This window comes from Apium graveolens, chromosome 9 (genome assembly GCF_009905375.1).
Source record: "Apium graveolens cultivar Ventura chromosome 9, ASM990537v1, whole genome shotgun sequence".
NCBI lineage: Eukaryota > Viridiplantae > Streptophyta > Magnoliopsida > Apiales > Apiaceae > Apium > Apium graveolens.
The window spans coordinates 261,716,413-261,737,166 of NC_133655.1; positions in this window are offsets into that span (position 1 = coordinate 261,716,413).

Here is a 20,754-nt window from a genome sequence, read left to right on the forward strand (position 1 = left end):
CGAATAATTATTACGATACTCTACGAATAATTAATTATCGCTCGAATAATAATAGTCGAACTTATCGTTCAATTATCCGTATAAATACGAGTTACTCGTTTTATTTTCCTAATTATCGAATCTTTTCTCGTATATTCGATAAATTTTAATCTTTAATTATTAATTATTTACTTAACTATTAAATAATAAATAAATAGATAAATAGTTAGATAAATAGTTAAATAATTAATTAAATAACTAAATTCGAATTTATAAACTAATAAAATAATTTAGGAATTATTAATCATAATTTTCAGAATTTAAAATTGATTTTTATTTGATTTTTAAAATTAATAAAACTAATTTTTATTTTAATAAAATATAATTAATTAATTGGAAATTCAGAAATAGATATCCTGATCAGTAATTGGGTTTTTCAGATCAAAACCGGGTTAGTATTAAGAATCCACCGGGTCGGGTCCGGGTTGGCAAGAACAACCCGCCAGTGTTCTTTACAACCCAGAAACCAGCGAGGTTCCGGCCACTGGAGCTCGATTCCGGCGAGGTTAATTCCTGCACGAAACAACACGTTTTCAGTCTGTTTTTGCCGCCAATCAATTCGTCACAACTCCAGCTGCACATCCCTGTCGTCTTTCTCGTCCATCCACCCCTGTGTCATCTTTCCCGGCGAAACAGAACAAAACCCGGCGAGAATCCGGCGAACTTGATTCGTAGTCAAAACAGGATCGTTTGGATTGATTCGACCCTCTATTTCATTTAAAATCACACCAGCAATTCAACCATACCAAAATCTAATCCTAATAACCCCTACAACTAATTCTCCGATCAAATCAAACAAAAATCCGGCCAAAATCCGATTTCACTAATTTGTACATCAAAAAATTACGTTATATATATGAAAATAAAGCTTATAAACACACAATCAAACCCCTATACTCTACCATATCTCAGTTATCTCTAAAATAAAAAACGATTAAAAAAAATACATAAACCCTAGATATAGTCCTATCAATTCAAGCAATCGTCTGTACAATTAATTAGCAGGAATCGATCATAAACTATCAAATAAAGCTATTCATAACATCAATTTCAACAAATAACCCCAGAATCAAAAAGTACCAAATCGGGTATAAACCCTAGAAATTGAAATTGAAAATTAACACATCAAAACATGTTTTTGATACCAGAAACCGAAAGAACAGATTGAGAGGATCGATTTGGATACTCACATCGATCGATTTGGTGCTCAGAAACGTTCAAAATCACCGATTGATTTCTGACCCGAATTCCGACCCGAACTGTTCTTTAGAGAATTTTCAGAAATTTGCAGAATTTATAATAATTAATTAATTATAATTAACTGATAATTAGGCTATTTATAGTGTGAAAAATAATACTCCTAAATAAAATTAAGAGGCCAATTCTACATCTAATAAAAATATTTGGCCCTAATTTTCATAATTTTTGGGTATTAAAATTTAATTTATAAATATTTTATATATACAATATATATGCCAAAATTTCCCAAAAATTGTGAATAATGCAAAAATACAAAGAAATGGTATAAATAAAAGTCCTATAATTTTATAAAAATAAAAATGTGATTTTTGTGGGGTTTTTAACACCCAATGGGGCCCGGAAAAGTAATTTTTCGCAAAACGAGAAAATTAATAAAATTTCTAGATGTTCAGAATAATGCGATGGTAAAAGCCGTTTGATGAAAAATAAGGCCCATTATTTTATTTGAAATACTGGCTTTAAAATCATGGTTTGGGTCGTAAAACGTTAGAAATGAGAGCGATGAATGTAAAATAAAATATCTGAAAAATATCTTAAAAATACAGAATTGACACGGAATACACGTAACACGTAACAGTTAGGGTTTGACAGATAATTACACATAATTTATTGTAATTATGATATAATACAGACGTAAATTTCCCAGACGTTACATAACCTAGCAACTCCCAATGATATTTGTTCATCCTTTGAGAGAGTTTTATAATCAGTTTTTATTCATTAATATAAATATTATTCTTCACTGTTGAGTACTTAATTCAATTTGATTGTTATTACTGTATTCACCTCCCCCCCCTCTACAGTACACTTAAATGCCTAACAATTGGTATCAGAGTTTGTTGTTGATACACAAACAATTTAAGAGCCAGAAAATATTCATTAATGGCTGATAAAGAAGCTCAACAACAACCACCACCAGCCACAAATTAAATTAACCATAGCATGAGTATATATGAAACCATCAAAGTTCCAATCTTGAAGATTAATGAATATCTTATCTGGAAAGTCAAGATGGCTATGTGTCTGGAAGCAACATATCCTGAATATTTGAACAGGATTTATGATAGACCTCATAGGCCCATGAAACTAGATTTTGTTGTTCCTGGTCAAGATGAAAGTATGGTTGACAATGATAAAAAAATTACACTCCTGAGGATCTTTCATCTATAATGAAAGATGCAAAAGTCAAACATATCCTGCATAGCAGTCTAGTCAGTGTTATGTCCAATAAGGTGACTGGATGTAAAATAACCAAAGAGATTTGGGATACTTTAGAGGTCAAGTGTCAAGGCACTGTTGCTATCAAGAAAAAAGAAAGAAAGACTATACTCACTCAAGAGTATGAGCACTTTAATTTAAAAGCTGATGAATGATTCAATGAAATCTATGACATGTTTAAGAAATAGTTGAATAATTTGTAACTTGTTGACAAAGAATATGATCAGAAGATTGAAATTTAAAGTTTCTTCTTGCACTTCCTGAAAAATGGGACTTGAAAGTCACATCAATTAGGGATAACTATGATCTTGAAGATACATCTCCGGATGAGATCTATGGAATGCTCAAACCTCATGAACTGGAGATGGAGAAAAGGAGTAAGAGAAAAGGGCCTAGGGCAAGACAAGTTGCACTCAGGGTTGAAGAAAAACCAAGAGAAAAATCTGGAAGAAAGAGCCATACTAAAGGAAAGGCCATGATTGTAAAGTTTGATACCGAGTCAACAAACACTGATGATGACTCAAAATCTAATGATTACTCAGACTCTGAAAGTGATCATAGTGATGATAAGAATATCTTACAGATGGCTGCTCTCTTATTTAAAAGTTTTAAGAAGATGGCCTACATGGACTTCAAGAAAGGAAAAAGATTTTCCAGAAAAGGCTCTAGTTTCTCAAACTCCGATAAAAGAAATTTTAGGAAGAATGATGACAAGAAGTCAAGGTCTGGGAAAATTGATAAGTCCAAGATCAAGTGCTACAACTATGATGGAGTTGGACACTGTGCAGCTAATTACAGAAAACCAAAAGTTGAGAAGAAGCAAGCCTTGATCACAAAGAAGAAGAATTGAGATGATATATTAGAATCTGATGAGGGTGTCAACTATGCTCTCATGGAAAATGCTGATGATAATATTGAGGCTCCTAAGACTAAGGTACCTCAAACAATTCTAGCTTTTGATACTGATGATATATGTGAGTTCATATTTTTCCTTAAAAAATTTCATGTTAGTTATAGGGATCAAACTTTTAAAAATACTAGGATCGGAATTTAAAATTTTGACTTAAAGAAAAGGAATGATCATCTAGAAGTTGAGTTGGTTTTCATGATAGAAACTCAAAAAGAAAGAGATGATATTGTTTATGTTAAAGATACGTTGTTAGAAAAACATGCTTACTTAGAAAAGAAATTAGTTAAAGAAAGAGAGATAATCAAACTTTGGACTAATTCAAGAAAGTTAACTCGGGAAATAATAGAAAGTGGTTGGTGGAGATCAGGATTAGGTTATACAGACCAAAACTGATAAATTAAAAGAAAAATAAACTGAAAAATTAAACCAATAAATGCGGAAAAGCATGTTAAAAAGAATAAGTCTCAGTTAACACCTGCTAAGTTTAACTTAAATATTGATGCTCTCAAATCAGTAAATGAGATATGTTCAACATCGGGATCTAGGTCAAACTTAAAAATTGATCATATTGAACAGGTGTAGACTAAGTCAGTAAATATTGGTTTAATGACTCAGAAGCAGCTTAAGCAAAAGCTGAAGGGAGTAATAATGAAAAACAAGAACAAACAGCCTAGAAAGAACAAAAATGGAAAACTAGGTGTCAATAAGGAAAACAAATACTAACCTATTCCTCTTTTTTGCCGGAATACTAACATATTCCTAATGCACCTAGAAAGGTTTCTTTAAACTTTGATAGTGTTAATTATCTTGATGTTTCTTGCAGGAAGAATAAAGGGATACATACCGTTCCTCCTAAATCATAGTTTAGGAACAGAACAGTTAGATATAAACCACGGAATCCTTGTTTTTATTATGGTAGTATTTGGAATTCTATTTACACATATAAAGAATATCATAGTTTGTATTATGACTATTATGAACTGAAACTCTTTTTGAATAAAAAAATTATTTCAGCATGTGTATCTCTAGATATTAAGAATGTTAGCATAAAATCTGATATGAAGACTTCTGCTGCAAACGTTAACAAACTTAATAAGGCCAAATGATCCAAGCAAGTCCGGGTCCATAAAAATTCTAACTAATGGCTTATCTGATTGCAGGGTAACAAGAAAAAAGCTCTAGTCTTTAATAGTGGATGCTCAGGACATATGACTGGAAATAAAGCCATGCTATCAGAGTTTAAGAAGAAGGTTGGCCCAAGTGTTTCTTATGGAGATGACAACTTAGGAAAAGGATTTGGGATATGACAACATCAAACTTCGGAATGTCATCATTAAAAATATAGCTCTTGTTGCAGGACTCAAGCATAATCTGATCAGTGTGAGTCAAATATGTGACAGAGGTTATCATGTGGATTTTTATGAAGAGCATTGTGAAATTGTCAACAACTTAAATGGCAATGTTGTAACTGGTTATAACATGGTAACTTATATGAAGCATGGTCTCCACAAATACCGATGGCTCTGCAGTTTTTCTCTCGAGTAGAGCAACTGTAGAAGATAGTTGGAACTACCATAGAAGACTTTCTCATTTAAATTTCAACAATATCAATGAACTTGTGAAGAAAGATCTTGTAAGAGAATTGTCCAATACAGTTTTTACTCCATATGGCCAATGTGATTCATGCCAGAATGCCAAGCTAAGGAAATCATTTTTTAAGAGTAAGACTGAATCCTCAATTCTTGAACCATTTCACTTATTACATATTGATCTTTTTGGTCCGGTTAACATTATGTCAATAGATAAGAAAAGATATGCACTGGTCATTGTGGATGAGTACACCAGATATACATGGTATACTTTCTACATACAAAGGATGAGACTCATCTATTCTTTTTGATCATGTGAGGCAACTGGAAAAAGGATCAACACATAAAGTAAATATTATCAAAAGTGATAATAGAACTAAATTCAAGAACAACAATATGGAAGAATTCTGTAAATTCAAGGGGATCAAACATGAATTTTTTCCCCTGGAACTCCAAAGCAAAATGGAGTTGTTGAAAAAAAATAGAACTCTTATAGAAGATGCAAGAATCATGCTTGAGGAAGCAAAATTGCAAACCTACTTCTGGGTTGAGGTTGTGCAAACTGCATACTTCACACAAAATGCAACTCTGATAAACAAGTACGGAAAAACACCATTTGAGATGGTAAAAGGAAAGAAGTCAAACTTGAAGTATTTTCATATTTTTGGTTGTAAATATTTTGTTCTTAAAACTCATCCTGATCATCTTACAAAATTTGATCTAAAAGCCGATGAAGGTATTTTTGTTGGATATCCACTGTCAACAAAGGCCTTTAGAGTATACAACCTGAGAACAATAGTGATCATGGAATATATTCATATTTCTTTTGATGAAAAGAAGATTATAGGACTAGAAAATGCAGATTATCACGAAATATTAAGATTTAAAAATGAAGCAACACATATTGAAGGGGAGAAACATGGTTCACATCAAGAGTCAAATTCAAGTTAAACAAATCAAGATACATCATAAAATACTTTATCAAACTCTGATTCCTCAAATACTGATGAAATAAATACTGATAATTCTGGACGCACTATTTCAGGGGGGACATCAGGAAATAACAATGGTGAAAATATAGACTTCATGGATCGAGGGAGGGTCTTCTTCAAGAAATCAACACTTTTGCAAGAAAATGGACTAAGTCACACACTCCTGACTTAATAAATGGAAATCCTGATAGTGGTGTAAAGACTAGAAAAACCACTCAAAATGAATTTCTTTATCATTATTTTCTATCTCAAACTGAACCTAAGAAAGTGAATGAAACTCTTTAAGATGCTGATTGGATCACAGCAATACAAGAGGAACTAAATGAGATTGAAAGGAACAAAATTTGGACCTTAGTACCAAGGCCAAAAGATAGAATCACTAGTTGGTACCAAATGGGTGTTCGGAAATAAGACTGACAGTGAGGGCATTATTATAAGGAATAAAGCAAGGTTGGTTGCAGAGGGATATTCGCAGCAAGAAGGTATTGACTATGATGAAACTTTTTCTCTTGTTACAAGACATGAGGCCATCAAAATTATTATGGCCTATGCTGCTCACCTGAAATTCAAGGTTTTCCAAATGGATGTAAAGAATGCATTTCTTAATCGTGAAATTGATAAGGAAGTGTATTTGAAAAGCCTCCAGGGTTCATTAATCTGAAATATCCAAATCATGTCTACAAGTTGGATAAAACACTCTATGGACTAAAGCAAGCTCCAAAATCCTAGTATGAAACACTTGTACAGTTTTTCCAGGAAAGTGGTTTCAAAAGAGGTACCATTGATAAAACTTTATTTCATAAGAATCATGGCAAGGACTTGTTGTTAGTTCAAATATATGTTGATAATATCATTTTTGGCTCTACTAATGATAAACTCTGTGAGAGGTTTACCAAGTTTATGCAGTCCAGATATCAGATGAGTATGATAGGAGAATTAAGTTATTTTTCTAGGATTACCAGTAAAGCAGAATAAAGAAGAGATCTTCATCAATCAAGCTAAATATACTAGGAATTTGATTAAAAGATTTAGAATCCAAGACAGTTAACTGCCATAAGTCCTATGACCACTGCAACCAAGTTAGATTTAAATACTGATTCATCAGTAGATATAAGTAACTATAGAGGTTTGATTGGCTCAATCCTATATTTGACTGCTAGTAGGCCTGATATTATGTATGCTACCTGTCTGTGTACAAGGTTTCAAGTTGATCCCAGGAAACCACACCTGTTAGCTGTAAAAGAATTTTCAAATAACTTAAGGGCATCATAAATCTTGGTTTATAGTATTCTAGGGATTCATACTTTAAGCTAATAGGATATTCAGACGCTGATTTTACAGGATGCAAAATATACAGGAAAAGCACTCCAGGAAGCTGCTAATTTCTTGGTTTAGCAAGAAATAAAAGTCAATTTCTACTTCAACTGTAGAAGCTATGTACATTGCTGTAGGAAGTTGTTGTGTACAAATTCTTTGGATGAAAAATTTATTACTGAATTATGGGTTAGAGTATTCTAATATTCCTATATATTATGATAATCAAAGTTACAGGAAATCCAGTACATCATTCAATGACAAAGCGCATCAGCATTAGGTACCATTTCATAAAGGAACATGTAATGGAAGGTACAGTGGAACTGCACTTTTGTGCCTACAGATCAGCAATTACAGATATCTTTACCAAACCACTTTGTGAAGCTAAATTTAAAAGACTGGTGAATGAGTTGGGAATGATCTTAGGATATTATTTCAAATTTTTATGAATAAATTGTTTTCTTTAATAGGATATGTGATCAGAGTTTGGTATCTATTTCTAAGTAGCAGTATTAATCATTAAATTCTGATGACTGTATTAAACTTTGATGCCATGTATTCATGTTATTTGCTTTATGAAAGTTATATAGAGTGTTAAATTCTGATAGTTTACTCTCTACAGTAGTTGCATGAATAAACTCTGATAATGTGATTAAATACTGATATGAGTCAGACATGTGTTGACTGTTCAAACTCTGATAGAATTTATTAAAACCGATCTAAGTTAATATATATTTTTAACTAAATTGATGGCTGGGATTTAGTAGGTAATTTATGCAATGATTAAACTTATATAGTTGGTGGTGTGTACACAGGAAACCGGATCAGTAATTACAGCAAATTACTATGTGTAACCGTGCACGTCTTTAGTGCTCCTTATTATTTTTTCCTTGATTATTTGCTGTGCAATAGAATAATGCCACGTGTCCCACTAAATTGAATTATTTGTAAGTAAAAGAGTACAGAGTTATACAAAATCAATTTTTGATTTTAAATCATCACTTAATCTTTTCACCAAACTCTTTCGACTCTCTTACTACTTCTTCTCTCTCGACTAAACTCTGATACCCTAATCAGTTTTAAAGATTTTTCACAAACAGTTCACGATGACTTCTCCAGTTGCTACCAAAGCTTTCAATTACAATGGTGCAAAGTTTGTTCCAAACAACTACGCTAATATTCTTGATAAGACTGGTGTTGATCCTGATAACCATAACTTTTAGGATCTTCTAACAACTAGTAAAGTGGGGTATGCTCTTACAAACCCTGTTGTAATTTCTGGTAATAATATTCTTATTTTTGGAGAACCGGGGTATTCGATGATGGAGGTCCAAATGGTGGAACCCTCAACATTACTTTTGAGCATAATGGAGAGACAAAGTATGTAACTCCTCAAATAGTTAGGGATGCTCTTCATCTTCCAAGTCTCATACACAATCTTCATTAGAGATGCTAATATTATAAGGTTTTTAACTCTGATTGGTTATAACAAGGAGATGAAGAATCTAGGTCAACTAAAGAGGCCAGGGCTTCGAAAAGAATGGAATTTCTTCTTCGATTGCATTACTAGGGCTTTCAACAATAAGTGCATAAACTTTGATGCTTTTTCAATGATGTCACAACAAATTGGGTACTCTCTACTTCACAACTGTAATTATGATTTTGGTAGAGTAATTTTATGTTTGATAGGAGATAGATTAAAAGCTGATGCAAATGTACTATACTATGTTAGATTCTGCCATTTAATCTTTAATCAGTGTTTTCTTGATGTGCATGTTCCTGCTGACCAAATTACATCAGTATTTAAGCTCACAAAAATGGCCTTTTCCGATTCAATTTCAAAAGATAAAGAGAGGACTATTCTTGCACCTCTAAGAATTAATGTTTATACCAGGGACTTGCTCATTACAAGGATCACTGAGACCAATGCACAATAGAATGTGCAAAGAGCTAAATTACAGACTATTACTAATGGGAACACCCCTGTAACTATCCCAAGCTCTATGTGACGCCCTCCAAATCCGGGGTCTAGATTTGGGAGTCACTGACTGATAAACCATAATATAATAGACACAACGGAATAAAATAATAAATATGACCCCTTGCATGCATCTAGATCGATCACAGGTTATAGTATGAAATATACACTAATACAAACGAAATGTTATTACAACCCATAAGTCTAATTAGTTTTACAGACTATTTAAATTTTATTACAAACCTCTAGGCTAGTCAAATATCCCAAAACAGTCTACCTGGAAAAACACACCAACCTATTTATAAGCACACAACTCCTGGTCAATCCGGGAACTCAAGCCTGCTCTGACTTAGCTGAAAGATCATAATAATAAACAAGTATGAGCGAAGAAATGCTCAGCAAGCGGTATGTAATTTATAAGTGAACAATAATAGCAATATCTGAGTAAAACCAGAAGCTGATATAAACTTAAAGTTTAAGCGACATTTTAACAAAACACAATTATGCACTATGCTGCTCCTGATGATCAGTCATGGAACAATACCGGTATCCCGCAGCCATACCATAAATATAGGTACCGGTATCCCGCAGCCATACCGTACCTATTGGATATCCATAAAAAGGCATATACTCGCCTTGCAAGATATTACACTTTCGTATAATAGCTCACGCTGGACCGGTGCCTTGGCCTCTTGCGCTAACCAATAACCAATTCATAAAACAATTTTGATCAAAGAAGTCGTATCCATGACATCCTTATATATTTAACTCCCCATTTCACATGGTTCGAAGTTATCTCAACAACCGATAGCGAAATAACTAAAACAAAAAGTTATTCGCTAATATTATCGCAAAGTTTCACTGTATAGAGTATATCTGGAAAGCATAGTTATTTACTATCTATCGAATTAAAAAATTTGTTCTAGCAAAATGATTGCTAGAATAAAAGAATTCCAATAAACAAATGACTATTGGTATATAATGCGCTACCAGAGTATTTATAAACAGTTCTAATATTTTGAATATGTAAAATAATAAGTTATTCTGAATTTAGAATAGGGGAGAAAACTTGTCTGGTATACTCGATATATTCTCACTATAACTCTGGCTTATAACTGCTGGCTACTGACTCCGTCTAACACTTGACTGCACTCCTTGCTATTCGATTCTATAAACAAAAGGACTATCTTAATTGACAGAACCAAACTCAATTGACGTAACTATACGTCTTTACGTCTACCCAATCGTTTATAACTAATCATGGCATTTTAAAACTGTAAACAGATAGCATGCATATCACATAACACATAATCATGTTATTCGTATAACACGTAATCACATATTTCATGCAGCACATAAGTCAGGTCGTCAAAATGTAGGTTTCAGAACATTCAGAATTGAAATCAGGACAATAACTGTATTTATCGATCAACTACCGACAGTATGACTCACAAATCAAATGACCTTGCAATACAAAATAAATTAGGTCTCAAAAGTATTTTTATTGGAAGCGTAATATTTTTCCGAGTTTGTACACGTTCGTTTCGTATTAAACGGATGAACGGTTCATTTATTACCAATAAAATAAGAAATAAATAGGAATAAATCAATTAATAATAATATTAATTGATTTTTCAATACCAAATATAATTTTTAAAAGTTTAAAAATAATTTTTAGGAATTAGTTGAATTAATTATAAATAATTTACATTTTATTTAACTATTAATAAATAAAATTAATTGATTAAATGATTTAATCAATTAATTAAATTCATAAATAATTATATAAAATAAATTATAAATAATTAAGTCAAATAGGATTTTTGAAAATAATAAAAGAAAATAATTTTTGGACTTTAAAATAATTAAGTAAATAATTTTTAGAATTTACAATAATAAATAAATGATTTTTTAAAATTAAAATAAATGATTTTTGAAAATAAGAAAAGAATTTTTGAATAAAAATAAAAAGGATATTGTAGAAACAGGTTCAGGGTTTGGGTTTTGGGAAAATAAGGATCAAATTCGGGTTTTTAACAAATGAAAACGGGTCTGAGAACGGGTAACTGGGTCACCGGAAAATAACAACGCAGTTCAACGGAGTTGTCACCAGAATCTGGAAAACCCAGATTCCGTCGTCTTCTCCGGCGAACAGCCGGTTTCCGGCGAGCCTACAACACCCCCAAACCCTCCCATTTCAACCTCGTTTGATTGGTTTCTACTCCAAAATGCTCAGAATCGCTTCAGTAACTTAATATCAACCACAACAGCCGCAAACAATCAACCCAGCACCAAAATCGATTGAAACCCGACCCCTTCTTCATATTTTCCGGCGAAAACTCGATTCTAGTCAAATCGGAACCAAAAATCGAGTTTTTGCTATCAAAATAAAGCTAATTAAATATGCAATCGATTCCCATCATCACAACAATCAAATAATGATCACAACCCTCAGAAAATTATAATTTAAAAAGAAGAAAACGATGAACTCGACCCATATCATTTAACAACCAATCGATTAACTTAAATACATAAATCGACTCACTAAATCTTTCTAAAGATTTTTCTAAACCCAGAATCATTCAACAATCATCCTATTTTAAAAATGAATTCATGAACAAGAAAAAGAAAATCAATTTTCTTCAATACCTAACCTCAGATTGTGATATTGATATCAACAGAAAGGGCTTGAAACAAGAATCAATTTGGTTATTAGAACGTTCGATTTAGTTTCCTGGATCGATCAAAATCAGTGATCAAAGTTTGGTTCAAGAATCTCACCCCCACAACTATGTTCTTCAATTTTTTTTATGAAAATAAAAATGAGATAAAAGAATTAATAAGCCTTTTATATTTTCTACAAAATAAATACCTAAAACTAATTTAGGGTGTTTTTATCCGCTAATTAAAATAATTAGGCATAAAATTATTAATTATGGGGAAAAATTTTAAAAGTAATAAAATACAAAATTTATATCAAAATTTCCCGAAAATTGCGAATAATTCAAAAATACTGGATATTTGAAATACGAATGATTCTATAAAAATAAAAACATGAATTTTGTGGGTTTTGACGTCCCGGTTCCGTTGATTTTGAAAAACAGAAATGATTCCTAAATTAACAAAACCCCCCCCCCCCGAAAATACATAAAATGCATTCAAACGCACTTAAAACGAGATAAAACGAGTACCTCAATAAAAATGCAAATAAATATGAGTCGAAATTGCAGATTGATTCATATAATTACCTTTTAAAACACATAACAAATAATTGAAAAAAATTATGGTCCTTGCGGGGCCATAATTCATAAAACACATTGTATTTATTCATTTAACACAAAATATTCACATAATTTTCCCGGATATTACATCATTCCCCCCTTAACAGGATTCTGTCCTCAGAATCAGCCTAGGGAAACAAGTAAGGATATCTGGATCGCATTTCGCTTTCCAACTCCCAAGTCGGTTCTTCAACCTTGGGATTCCTCCACAAGACTCGCACTAAAGACACAGACTTATTCCTAAGCACTCTCTCCTGCCAGTCTAAAATCTGTACCGGTCGCTCTACAAAAGACAAATTTGGCTGAATCTTGACTGGCTCGTATTCTATCATATGATTGGAATAAGGAAAAAAATACTTCAACATTGACACATGGAACACGTTGTGAATATGCTGCATGTGAGGTGGTAAGGCTAACTCGTAAGCGACTTTTCCCACACGCCTCAAAAGGGCCAACATAACGCAGACTCAGCTTTCTTTTCTTTCCAAATCTGGACAAACCTTTCCAAGGTGAAATCTTCAACAACACTGCTTCTCCAACTTCAAATTCCTGATCCTTTCTGGCAGGATCAGCATACTTGTGTTGACGATCTTGAGTTGCCACTAATCTTTTTCGAATGAGTTCTACTTTTTCTTTTGTCTGCTGGATCAATTCTGGACCCAAAATCTTTCTCTCACCAACTTCATCCCAACAGATTGGGGATCTGTAACTTCTGCCATACAGAGCTTCGTAAGGCGGCAGTTATAGGAGAATTTAACCAATGGAAAATGTTCATTCCAACTTCCTTCAAAATCTATAGCATATACCCTTAGCATGTCTTCAATAGTCTGTATTGTCCTTTCACTTTGACCATCTGTTTGCGGATGATACGTGGTACTCATATTCAACTTCGTTCTGAGACAATCTTGAAAACTTCTCCAAAATCTTGAATTAAATCGAGGGTCTCTATCTGAAACTATGGATACTGGAACTCCATGTCGAACCATAATTTCCTTCAGATATAACCAAAGTAATTTGTTCAATGAGAATCTCTCATTGATAGGAAGAAAATGCGCTGACTTCGTTAATCTGTCAATAATATCCCAAATAGCTTCATGATTTTCCTTGGTCCTCGGTAATCCAACTACAAAATCCATCACAATATGTTCCCACTTCCTTTGTGGAATGTCCAATGGCTGTAACAATCCACTGGGCCTTTGATGTTCTGCTTTGACTCGCTGGAAAGTATAACACTTACTTACCCATTTCGAAATTTCTTTCTTCATACTTGGCCACCAAAAGTTTTCTCTTAAGTCTCTGTACATCTTCGTACTTCCGGGATGAATTGAATATCTGGAGTTGTGAGCGTCTCAAAGAATTTCATCTTTCAGCTCGACTACATTTGGTATCCATATCCTGGAAGAAAATCTTAAGATTCCTTTATCATCCTTTTGACTCCCTTTCTCTTCTTCTATTAACTCTTCTTGTCAATGGCTCATTACTTCTTCCTGACATCTTCTTATCTTCTCCAATAATTCTGGTTGAAAAGATATTGGACATAACATATCTGTAGACATACCCGAGATACTGACCTCTATTTCAAGCTTCTCAAGTTCCTTGATCAATTCCTCAGATGAAGTGATCATGTTCAACCTTTATTTTCTGCTCAGAGCGTCTGCCACCACATTTGCTTTTCCTGGATGATAGTTAATCATACAATCATAGTCCTTGATCAGTTCTAGCCATCTTCTTTGCCTCATTTTCAATTCCTTCTGGGTAAATATATACTTCAAACTCTTGTGGTCCGTGTAGATCTCGCATTTTTCCCCATACAAATAATGCCTCCATATCTTCAATGCAAACACTATAGCTGCCAATTCAAGATCATGAGTTGGAAAGTTCTATTCATGTGGTTTCAGTTGTATTGAAGCGTAGGCTATTACTTTGTCATACGGCATTAAAACACATCTTAATCCTTTATACGAGGCGTCAATGTAGATCAAGAAGTTTCCTTGATCATCTGGTAAGACTGGCACTGGAGAAGATACTAATCTGTTCTTTAATTCTTGGAAACTTTCCTCGCACTTCTCATCCCATTCAAATTTCTGGTTCTTTTGGGCGAGCTTTGTCAACGGCGTAGCTATCTTCGCAAAATCTTGCACAAATCTTTTGTAGTAACCTGCCAATCCCATGAAACTTCTTACTTCTGTTGGTGTTTTTGGTCTCTCCCAGTTGATTATGGCTTCAATCTTTGACGGATCCACTTCCACTCCTTTATTACTAATTATGTGCCCAAGAAATCGTACTTCTTTTAACCAAAATTCACACTTGGAAAACTTTACGTACAATTTCTCCTGTTGCAGTATCTCCAGAACTATTTTCAAATGCTCTGTATGCCCTTCTTCCGTCTTGGAATAGATCAAAATGTCGCGTATGACCACAATCATAAATTTATCCAAATACTTCTTGAATACTCGATTCATTAGATCCATGAAAACTGTCGGTGCGTTTGTTAATCCAAATGCCATTACCAAAAACTCATAATATCTAAATCTGGTTCTGAATGCTGTCTTCAGAATGTCTTCTGGTTTAATCTTTAGTTGATAATATCCTAATCTTAAATCAATCTTAGAAAACTATACAGCGCCTTTCAATTGATCGAACACATCATCAGTCCTTGTCAACGAATACTTATTCTCAATGGTCAGCTTATTCAATTCTCGATAATCAATACATAGTCGCATACTTCTGTCTTTCTTCTTGACAAACAACACTGGTGCGCCCCATGGGGATACACTGGGTCTTATAACTCCTTTCTCCAAAGGATCTTGCATCTGAGTTGCCAATTCTTTCATCTCTACTGGTGCCATCCGGTACGGAGCTTTAGATACTGGTTCTGTTCCAGGTGCTAAATCAATCGCAAACTCAGTCTCTCTGTCAGGAGGTAACCCTGTAAGATCATCTGGAAAGACATCTGGAAATTCATTGACAATTGGAATTGCTTCAAGTATGGGAACTTCTTTTCTGGTGTCTATCACATGGGCCAAATACGCCTCGTAATTCTGACGCAATAACTTCTTCACTTGAGCTATCGTTAAGAACTTCTTTTCTTGCTTACTCCCTCGAAATATCACCTTCTTCTTACTATCCAATGTCTGAAGTCTCACTTTCCTAATCTTACAATCAATCTGAGCGTTATTCTCTGACAACCAATACATTCCTAAAATAACATCAAATTCTCCCAACTTAAAAGGTATTAAGTTGGCATAAAAATGATGTCCCGTGATCTCAATGTCACACCTCAGGCACACTCAGTCGATGGGAATTTCCAAAATGGCTTTTATTAGAGATGTTGTCTCCTATCCTTGTTGATAGGTCCGTAGGTTCCCAATTTTAAAGAAATTCCTGCCAACTTGGAATTCCGAAAAGTGAATCTTCTCTTTCGGGCAGCCAATCCTAAGATAAGAAAAATGGGTGAACCTGAGAAGAGCATTGTTAACAACGGTTGCGATGACAGAAAGTTGTAATTTACAGCAGAAGATGACGATTATGCTACTGGCGACCATTGTCTTGGGAAAATAGCGCAATTCTTAGGGTTTTCTCAATCAGTTCGAAACCTGAACAGGAGATCTGTAATCTGCTTTCTGCAAGTGGTTCCCTGCCGTCCAAACCCGGTGCCGCATTAGGTTCTCGGGTGTAGTGGTTGTGGACTCCTAACATGAAATAGCCTTCTCTGGTAGTAGCACTATACCTTCGGCTAGTAAGACCTCCAGCAAAGGAAAAAGAGACAAGTAAACACCTGGTAGTTATAGGATGATCCTTCACCGCCCCCACCTTTCTCTAGCGCGTCACGAGCAATCGAATGAGTTTTGGGAAATATGAAAGAAAAGCTGGTTTTTAAACCAATTAACGTCAACAAATTGTTTTGCCGGACACTTGTGTTTAATCTAAAACCCCAATCTCTTTTGGGGGCCAAATACCTCCGATCTCTACCGTAGCTACCGCTCCGTGGGCTTCTATCCCCCCGGTTGTATTCAAAGGATCTCTCAAGAGTGAAAATATATCTCCCCGACTCAATATCTTACATCAGGATATCTATCCTTCAGTTGAGATAATACTGTATTCGTGGGGGTTCGTAGTGCTTATTAGCTAATTCTATCATTAATGCTTGTTCTAACAATTCAACTTTACAATGCAGTTTATCGACAAAATGTTAGGAATATGTTGTGTACTTGATGATAAGCTAAACAAAACACCTTAGTAGATTTAACTTAGTGAATTTTATAGCACCCGATGGATGATCAATTATAGTCCCGACGAATAATTCAATATAGTCCCAACGGATGACTAATTGATATCCATCGAGTGAGTAGCTTATGTAATAATAAGTAGTGTAGCATATTTCTGCAAACAACTTTGTATAGATTCTATAGTAACATATGAGTCATGTTGACTATTGTTAGATATGCATAATAGGTTGATTAATTGTAAATATGAGATGTCTTATAATTCTGCATAAGTGAAAAGAAGTCAAGTGTCAAATAGCTACCCGACGGATGATCAACAAAGCTACCCAACGGATGATCAACAAAGCTACCCGACGGATGACAAGAATGTACCCGATGGATGATTAATTCAAATATCTGTTGACAGTGACAACACAGTCACATGAGTTGGGTGTTTGCAAAAGGAATGTGGCATCCTGTTTAACAGGAAATTGAGAACAAAGAAGCATTACCATTTCCATGCAAGTTATGAAGATTTTCAAAGATGCTGGAATAGAGTAGTGAAACAGCATGGAGTTTGACTTGATAAGTTTTGTTTTATTATCCTATCTTATTACAATGTAAACTTGGTGATATATAAACCAAGTGTAGCTAGTGGAACAACTAACTAAGAAAACACTTTTAGAAGAGAAATAGAAAAAGCTGTAACAGTTAAGAATTTCTCTGTAGTTTGTTTGTTCACTTGTAAAGCAGCTGTGAGCCAATTTGAGCGTCACATAGTTATCAAATCGATATATATATATATATATATATATATATATATATATATATATCTTATGGATACTTTCAAATCCACCATAAAGTTTTAAAGACTTGTGTTTTTATTACTTTGTGTTTGATTTACTTAACTTGTCATTCCGCACTTTACAAATTAAAATACTTATATATACATTGAGTTAGAACATCTTTTGTAATTCAGAAAAAGTTACTAGAATTACATTCAACCCCCCCTTCTGTAATTCTTGTTGCATTGTTAGGGACTAACAATTGGTATTAGAGCAAGCTCTTGAAGAACAAAGAGTGTAAAGATCAAAACAAACAACAAGATGAACAAGAAGGATGTTGGAGTCAAGATTCCTTTTCTGGACAAAGATAATTACCACCACTGGAAGGTAAAGATGCATCTTCATTTACTTTCTCAAGATGAGGCCTATGTGGATTGCATAGAGAGTGGTCCTCATGTACCAATGAGAGCTGCAACTGGAAATGAACCATCTGTTCCCAAGCCTAGGCTTGAATAGTCAAATCCTGATATTGAACAAGTCAGGAAAGACAAGAAGGCCATGAATATATTATTCAATGGAGTTGATGGTGATATGTTTGATAACATCATTAACTGCAAAATAGCCAAGGAAGTTTGGGACACAATTCAGATTATCTGTGATGGTACTGAGCTAGTAAGGGAGAATAAGATGCAGCTGCTAATTCAGCAATATGAGCACTTTCATTGTGAAGATAGTGAGTCTCTCACTGACATTTTTAGTAGATTTCAAAAACTACTAAATGCTCTGAAATTTCATGGAAGAGTCTATCAGACAAAAGACTCCAATCTCAAGTTCCTTAGATCTCTTCCAAAGGAGTGGAAACCAATGACAGTCTCACTGAGAAATTCTCAGGATTACAAGGAGTTTACCTTGGAGAGACTGTATGGCATCCTGAAAACTTATGAGCTTGAAATAGAGCAAGATGAGAGGATGGAGAAAGGAAAGAAGAAAGGAGGGTCCATAGCACTGGTTGTTGAGTTGGAAAAGGAGAAGGAGGTGAAGGTAGAAGCTGTTGAGTCTACTTCAAGGGTCCGTGAAAACAAGGGCAAGGGGCTGGTAGCTGAAACTGAAGATCATTTGAGCCAAGATGATATGGATGATATTGATGAACATCTTGCATTTCTTTCCAGAAGATTTACCAAGCTCAAGTTCAAGAAGAACTTTGGAGCAGCTAAGCCAAGTAGAAACATGATGGATAAATCAAAATTCAAATGTTTCAAATGTGGCTTGGAAGGGCATTTTTCCAGTGAGTGTAGAAAGTCAGATTTCAGAAAAAAGAAGTTTGAGCCTGTGGATAATAAACAGAAGTATTTTGAGTTGCTCAAGCAAAAGGAAAGGGCTTTCATTACACAAGAAAATGACTGGGCAACAGATGGACTGGATGAGGATGAAGATGTCAGCTATGTCAATCTAGCCCTAATGGCTAAGTCTGATGAGATAGAAACAAGCTCTTCAGATAATCAGGTAATCACCACAAACCTAGCATATTTAACTAAAGATGAGTGTAATGATGCAATTAATGATATGTCCATAGAATTATATCACTTGCGTGTTACTCTTAAGTCTCTCACCAAAGAAAATGCTAAAATTAAAGAAAATAATTTGTTTTTAAGTGAGAGGAACAATGTGCTAGAGTCTCAGTTCATTGAATTTGAGAAATTAAGAATTGAGTGTAAGATTGCTAAGGAGGAATTAACTGAGTCCTTAAAGAATGAAGAAATTTTGAAGAAGCAGCTTGATCGTGAACAAGAAGTGATCAAGTCATGGAAATCATCTAGAGATGTCCTTGCTCAAATCACTAAAGTTCAAGGAATTGTGTCCTTTTGTGATGCATCCTGGAAGAAAAGCAAAGAGAAGATGGAATCCAATTTGGTTGAAGGACAGTCTACAGATGTGGACTCGACGGATGATGAAGATCATCCGTCGGATAATCAAAATGATTATCCATCGAGTAAAAGAGAGCCATATCCGTCGGTTGTGAGTAAACCAGTGAGCAAAGCCAAGCTAGCCAAGCTTAATGAGAAATATGGATCTGTCACCAAGAATTTTGTTCCAGGAGAATCAAGTCAAGTAAAGAAGGAAAAGAAGGTCAATGTTGGTCATCTGTCCATCAAGCAATTGAATGACAGATTGGAAAAGATTGAGGTTAAAACAGATGCTAAAAAGAAGAACAATAGGAATGGGAAAGTAGGAATTAACAAACATAACAATTACATACCTGATAAATATGCTCCTACAAAAATCTATGTTAAGTGTGGTAGTGTTAATCATGTGTCTGTTAATTGCAAAATTGCTATGCCTACTTCCATGACTGTACATTCTTCTTTTTCTAACATGAATACCATTCCTATGAATGCTATGTCTGCTCAGAATATGAATGCACAATTTGCTACTATGCCATTTGTACCTAATCCTTATTATACTGCATTTAGTATGCCTCAAATTCCATTTAGTATGCCTTACTGGAATAACATGTTTGAAAATATCATGCCTCCTGTTAATCAAAATATGCATGATAATTCTGTTCAAATGACTGGTTTCAAAGGTCCAACTCATATGACTAATGATGAATCAGAAATTCTCAAGTCTAATGAGATTAAACCTAAGAAACCAAAGAAGAATGAACTTGATTTGGTTTTTATGTGTGCAGGGAAACAGAAAGAATCTATGGTATCTGGATAGTGGGTGCTCAAGGTACATGAATGGAGCTTCTACCCTGCTCACTGGATTCAAGGAAAGAGCTGGCCCAAGTATTACTTTTGGAGATGACAACAAAGGTTTTACTGTGAGAAATGGCTTGATTTCTAAAGACAATGTCATTATTGAAGAGGTTGCCCTAGTGGATGGTCTCAAGCATAATTTGTTAAGTATCAGCCAGCTTTGTGATAAGGGCAACACAGTAACATTCAATTCAGAAGCCTGTGTTGTATCTAACAAAAGAAACAACAAAGTGGTTCTCACTGGTGTCAGAAGAGGAAATGTGTATCTAGCTGACTTCAACTCAACAAATGTAGAATCTGTTACTTTCCTTCTCAGTAAAGCAAGTCAAGATGAAAGTTGGTTGTGGCACAAGAAGCTATCCCATCTAAACTTCAAGACCATGAATGAGCTTGTCAAGAAAGAACTGGTTAGAGGCATTCCTCA